The sequence below is a fragment of the Pteropus vampyrus genome, unplaced genomic scaffold (genome assembly GCF_000151845.1).
Source record: "Pteropus vampyrus isolate Shadow unplaced genomic scaffold, Pvam_2.0 Scaffold357, whole genome shotgun sequence".
Classification (NCBI taxonomy): domain Eukaryota; kingdom Metazoa; phylum Chordata; class Mammalia; order Chiroptera; family Pteropodidae; genus Pteropus; species Pteropus vampyrus.
This window is the reverse complement of record NW_011889138.1, coordinates 41,332-48,095: the sequence shown is the minus strand read 5'-3', so window position 1 is coordinate 48,095 and position 6,764 is coordinate 41,332. Positions and strand designations below refer to the sequence as shown.

Below are 6,764 nucleotides of genomic sequence, written 5' to 3'. Positions count from 1 at the left end.
TTACTGAAATAATGTTAGAAATAGAATCATAACACTGAATAATATATAAGTGAATTAAAGTAATCATAATGAATTTTTTTGCTCCAAAATTTGATTGTGATCTTTGGGGAGGAGGTCGCCAGAGAGGAGAGAATTGCGTTTGGAATCGGGCAGCTTTGGGAAACCACTGAACCTCACAGGACCTAGCGAGGATTCAATGGGTAGAGCAATGAAATGGCCTGGAACAGGCCTGACTCGTTGTCAGAGGACATTAGCTGTGACTACTAATTATTACTCATGACATCTCTTTAAACCAAACTACTTTTTATTTTTCTGAAATCAATTTCTTCAAAAAGAGAATCTTGTATCACTCCGGAAAATGGGGAAAAGTGTCCCTCACCAAAAATGGAAGGTTGCCACCAAAAGACAATGATGACATTGAAACCATGTCATGAAGTCCCAGAGAGTTCACACCTGCTCGGGGCTTCATGTGAGCTGCAGGCTATTGGATGCAAAGGATGCTGAAGCAGACACCAAGGGCCAAAGCAGCCTTGTAATTGAAACTGTGTTGTTTACAAAGATGATGGTGGCACTGATGGCAAATGCCCCCTGGGGGCCTGCCTGACTTTGCCCCTTCTCGAAGAATCTTCTCATCATCTGTGAGCCTGCTAAGTGGGCTGTGAAGTCACTTGAGCCAACCAGGCTGGGCCATTTGGATCCCTCTCATGGAATCTTAATAACTGCCCTCGGCTGAGTCTGTGCTGGACACTGGGGTGAGAAGTCGAGAGACATGTGGGCTCAACTGGTCACTTCCCTCCACGAAAGTACCACACAGAGAAGGCATGATATAAACACGCAGAGAAAAGTAGAGATAAGAAATCTGAGGGTCTCGGAGACCAAGGACTGAGGTACCTATGCCTACCAACCAAAAGCTGTAGTGAAAAGACAGTCACACGAGCATACCCACAGAGAGAAGCCAGGACAAGACCCAGAGCCGGGCACAACCTTGCTTCCTCTCAGCTACTGAATACAGTTCCTCACGGGGATGGGCTGGACATCCTGCTCCTGGGTTCTGCCTGACACCCCATGTCCTTCCACAGGAAGTGAGCCCAGAACATGGCAGGGATGGTGAGGAGGAGGCATGTGGTTGCAGAGGCCTCCTACACCAGCCAGGCCTTGAAAGAGAGGATGGAGGCAAGGAAGAGGTTCCCCGCAGAGGTGAGAAGAAGCCTTACCCAGTGAGACCAAGAGCTTACAGGTCTCCAGTATCACCTTCCGGTACAGGGTCTTCTGAGCTGGGTAGAGGAATTCCCACTCCTCCCGGGTGAAGGTCACGAACACATCCTTGAAGGTCAATGGTGCCTGGAAAGTCAAACACAGTAGCATCGTGTGCTTCAGGGTTGTTGGGTGGGATCAAAGCCTGTTACTCAGTCACTGCTGAAGGTGCAGAGACCCAGGCCCGAATCACCAAGGCCTCCTGAGGGCCGAGCTCTGTGCGGAGTTCAAGAGGGAGGCTGACGTGGCTAAGGAAAAAGCCTTCAGTGGTGGAAACAATGGCGATGACACAGATGATGGTAGTCTCGTAGGACTGTGGGGCAAACAGCAAGTGCTCTGGGAGGTTGGAGGAATAAAAAGAAACGATCATGATGACAATTCCAACACTGGAAACAGCAGCAGTGGTGGCCAGGTGAAGGGATTAGATGTCCCCAGCTTCGGGGCCAGATGCCCGGGTTTGAATTCAAACTCTTGAATCCAATGCCTGCCTGCTGTGTGATGTCAAGGAAGCCACTTTGATTCTCTGAACTGTGATTTCCCCCATCAGTATAATAATTCTTACCTCATAGGCTATTGTAATAATTCCAGAGAAAACGTTCACACAGCAAACACGGAGTCCCTGGCTCATGACAGTGCTCTGTATATTTTGTTACTTTTATGAATTCTTCCACAGCCATGAAGGTAAACATTGTCATCAGCTCCATGTCACTGTCAGTGAGCTGGGGCTCAGGGAGCTCTGGTGAGTCCTCCAGAGTCACCAGTCTACACAACAGATGGGATCTGAACTCAGGTCCTTCTGGTCTAGGGTCTATGGTAACCCTCACTCTCCTCCATTACCAGACTGAACTCTCAGTGACAACCGTTGCTGTTATATCCATGTCAGCCACCCCTGAATATATTTCTGGGGACATGCACAGAGGATCAGAGCGTTCCTCACTCACCTCATGGGACAGGCACTGAGGGGGATGCCACTTGCCCTGGGAGTGGCAGGGCCTGGACCAGCTTTCCGCTCCCACTTGGGTCCCCCAGCCCTCGCAGACTTCCCAGGAGACTCCACAATGAGCCGTCAGTCAGTTTTCCTTCATGAGTCCTGATGCACGTGTGTCTCAGGCACAGATACCTTAAGGGCCAGGAAACCCAAGTGCGTGAAGACAAGGCAGCCTCTGACTGGCCAGAATGTGTCTTGGGTGAGGGTGAGTTGACCATACACTCTCCCCTCCCCTAGACACATCTCAGCAGGTAGTGGAGCCCTTGGTGACGAGACCCTCTCGTGCCTCCTTAAATAACTCTGTCCTCACTGCATCTGTCCATCAGGATCCCTCTGCTCAGGATGGCTTCCCTAGCCCTCTTTGTCCCAAAGCTCACCTGAAGGAGAAGGCCCTCTCAGGGCCATCCTAACCCACTGTGGTTAGGGAAAAAAGGCTCTGGTTGCCAATGGACAAGGTGTGAACTTCAATGACTTAAGAGCAGTGTGAGCTTGGACAGGTAACTTAAGTCTCTGAGCCTCAAACTCCTGTTCTGTAAAGCAGGAATGAAAATGGAACCTAACTCTGAAAAGGTGGCGACTGAATGAGATGAAACATAGTAATTGTCCCTCAGAACAAATCAAGTGCCTAGTGAAAGCCAGCCCTTATGGTTGTTTTGTTATGATTATTTTCCTCTTTGTTCCTCAAGCACCAAGGAATTTCTCACCTAAGCACTCCATTCTGCACAAAAACGTCAGCACAAAAACGTCAGCTCCCAAGCATGCAGGTGCAGCGGTACTTTAACTCAAACTAGAGAAATCAGAAAATACATGTAGAAAGAGGTGGCATTTGAGCAGAGGCCTGCAGAGTTCTGGAGACAGCATCCGGGAAGAGGGAACTGCAAAGGCAGCGGCTGGGAAGTAGGTAGGAGCTTGACAAGTAAAGACTGGCGGAGCTGGAAAACAGTGAGCAAAGGAAGAACAGAGGGGAAGAAGACGCATGGGTAGACAGAAGTCAGAGGAACAGCTGCAGCAGGCCATGGTGGGCTTTGAACTTACTCTGAGTGTGACCGTGGAGACTCCTGCATTCTCCAAACAGCTACTGAGTCCCCTGTTACAGGTCTGGCCCTGTTCTAGGTCTGGGCACAGAGCAGCAAACAGGAATTCACACCACAGGACTGGAGACAGACTCTCAACCAGGACCTGAATGACTGCACCAGACAACGCCTGATAGCCCTAAGGATTCTGATGACAAGAAACCAAAGGGAGGCAATTAGAGAGTTTATCAGCAGCTTTACAAGAAGAAACCAGGGAAGGCTTCTCTGAGGAGGGGCCACTGGAACACAGCTGGAATGAGGGGAGGGGGCCACATGATGACAACCACAGATGCTGACTGAGGCTATGACAGGAGTCCACACGGTCACAAGCTAGAGAGAAATCTAGACTGTTGTGTGTTGACATCCACGTGCACAATGTGTTCCTGCACACTCTTCACATGACAGTAAATGCCTTAAACAGAAATGAATTTACTACTCCAAGTTGCAAGCCAACCACGACACAAGCTTGGCTTGGGTGGGTGACTGAAGGCAATACAGGGAACAGAGGAGTCCGAGTGCTGCGTGGAGGTAGCAGGGAGCCCCATCCCTTCTGTCTCTGATTCCTCACCCCTAGTCTGCTCTCCACTCCACTAGGGAAGCCTATTAAAACCTAAATCAGAATGTCACACTCCTCTACCCCGAATCTTTCATGGCGCCCACAAACTTTAAAAGAGGCCCGGTTCCCAGAGGACCCAAATAGATATTATCCACAGAGGGCATACAGGTGGGTCAACGGGCATGTGAAAAGATGCTCAACATCACTCATCATCAGAGAAATGCAAATTGAAACCACAATCAGATACCACCTCACACCTATCAGAATGGCTATCATCAATAAACCTATAAATAATAAGTGCTGGTGAGAAGGTGGAGAAAAGGAAGCCCTCTGGAACTGTTGGTGAGATTGTAAACTGGTGCACCCACTATGGAAAACAGAATGGAGGTTCCTCAAAAAATTGAAAAAAGACCTACCTTATGACCAAGCAATTCCACTTCTGGGTATTTAGCCAAAGCTCTCCAAAAAATGGACTTGAAAAGATATATGCACCTCTAAGTACACTGCAGGATTATTTACAATAACGAAGATATAGAAACCATCTCTGTGTCCATCATAGACAAATGGATATAGAAATATATATGTGTATATATATATATATATATATACATACATACATACATACATACATATACATAGACATACAATGGACGGACTATTACTCAGCCATAAAAAATGAAATCTTACCCATTTGTGACAACATGAAGGGATCCAGAGGTCCCTAAAGGTTCCCCATTATGCTGAGTGAATTAAGTCAGAGACAAATACTATATGATTTCACATATACGTGGAATCAAAAAGAGCAAAACAAATGAAAAATAAGAACAGAGCGATATAGAAGAAAAGATGATGGTTACCAAAGGGGAGAGGAGTGGGGGTTTGGAATAAAAAATGGTGGAGAGACAATAAGTAAATAAAATTGATTTTTAAAAAGACATGCACAAATGACACACTAGGACACTTTTAGATTCAGACAATCAGTAAAAAAAAAAAAAAAAAATTAATTAAAAAAAAAAAGAGGCCTCGTTCCTCAGCCTGTCATTCCACACCTAGCTCCTGTCTCAGTGCTCTCTGTTCTTGGCAGGCAAAACAAAGACAGGCGATTCCATCCAGCTCAGCCTCGCCTTCCAGAATCTGCACCTATTGGGTTCTTGTGCCCAAGACATCCCTCCACACCTCACTGATTACCTGATGGAGTTGGAGATGCTTCCCTATCCACCACAGCCTGGATTCAGGCCCAGGTTGACTGGCCTTCGTGGCCCCCACACTTCAAGGTAGAGTTAGGGGAAGCAAAGAAACCCAGGACGACTACGCTCTATATGGGGGTGCTGGAACCCTGTGCTAGGGGGATCCAAGAGGCCTGAGGGGGCCATCTACTCACCTGTGCTGGATCCATCTGCGTCTCTGCGGCCTCCATGGGGCCGACCCGAGGCCATGCAAACTGGGAGACTAGGGCGGGTCTCAATGGCTTAGCTGACCCCGACCCCGTTCTCGTTCAACCCTCGGCCCCGTCTCTGTGCAGCGGGGCGATGCCGCTTCTGAAGACTCACTGCTCACTTGTCCTTGAACCCCCTAGGCCTCCAGGGCAGTGCTCTAGATGACAAAAGCCGCCAATGCACCCTCCACGAGGAAACGTCAGAAGTCTCGCGGGACACGAGATCCCAGTTCTGCACCGTCATTGGCCCAGAGCTACCGCCTCTTGCTGCTGTGCCTGCTGCGTAATAAGGTTCCCACAGCTCTGCAAGCTTCCTCGAAAGGCGCCCTTCCGGAAGTCTCCACGAAAGACCAGTGGTGCCCGCGCTTGTGTCAGGGACCCTCGGAAATGACGTCACTAGGCCCTGGGCGGGTGCGGCAAGGCTCCTTCAGTTCTTAAACGGCTCCCCGCCTATTTCTGGAGCCAGTCTTCTGCAACTGAGAGACAGGTTGACACATGTTATTTCATATGTGCCCAAAGGCTAAAAGTCCAAAGAGACATGCCAGACCATGTCACTCAGGTAGAAAATGAGTCCACGCAAAGTTTAGACCTAATAAATATTGTCTTGCTGCTCTTCAGTGACAGGGAGACTGAAGCTTAAGAGTCAATTCTCTAGAGACAATGGAGAAGAGACTCAGAGAGGAGATGGCAGAGATGACAACAGCAGCCTTGAATGACATGGCCAAGTTTCTTTCCTGCTTGTATACTCACGGATGGTATCCCTGTCTAACTCAGTGTGCAGCACTGCCTCATTACTATGGTGTTTTATACTCCATAAACCAAGGCATATTCCATTTGTTTTAGTAGTGCGACACCTGACATCTATTGGAAAAGGAGAGGTATTCACATTTCATTTTGTGCCCAGACAATGGCCATCTGAATCCCGACACGAATGCATTTTCTTGATCTCTATCTATTTGCTGTAATTGCAAAGATAGTACCTACTGGGGGGATTGAAATGATCTCCGAAACGCCATGTGTGAACAGCAAAGTACTCCCACCAGTCTTTGAGCAAGATTATGCACAATGTCACCAATTGCTCCCTGTCATAAATTAATATTTATTCAGTAAAACTTCACTCTGAGAAGATGCCCGGTAGTATTCTCATTATATAGCATCTCCATTACAGAGGATCTGTACGTGATTGTGGTTACATCACTCCATGTCCTCAGATCAGAACAGGGCCTTGCAACCCCCAGTCAGCCTCACTGTGTCACACCACAATGGTCAAGGATGACCCAAAGGCTAAAAGTTTGTGTCTCAGCTGGGAGGATGAAGTTATCATTACTGACATGAGAAGAGGGGGTGGTGGTACAGATCGATGAACTTAAAAGGAAAAATTAGGATCTCACTTTTGAACATATTTGTTGTAGAATCTATCAAACATTCACGTGAAGCAGACTGTAAGCATTTCAATAC

General features: G+C 47.8%; 1 long non-coding RNA gene across 1 annotated transcript; it reads right to left on the bottom strand.

The window, feature by feature from the left end:
• Nucleotides 1-1,241: 1,241 nt before the first annotated feature.
• LOC105304929 lies at nt 1,242-5,760 on the bottom strand. Its single transcript, XR_002777022.1, has 3 exons — nt 5,253-5,760; nt 3,278-3,463; nt 1,242-1,341 (listed from the first exon to the last, which is right to left on the bottom strand). It is a non-coding gene; the product is annotated as an uncharacterized LOC105304929 (long non-coding RNA).
• Nucleotides 5,761-6,764: the final 1,004 nt, after the last annotated feature.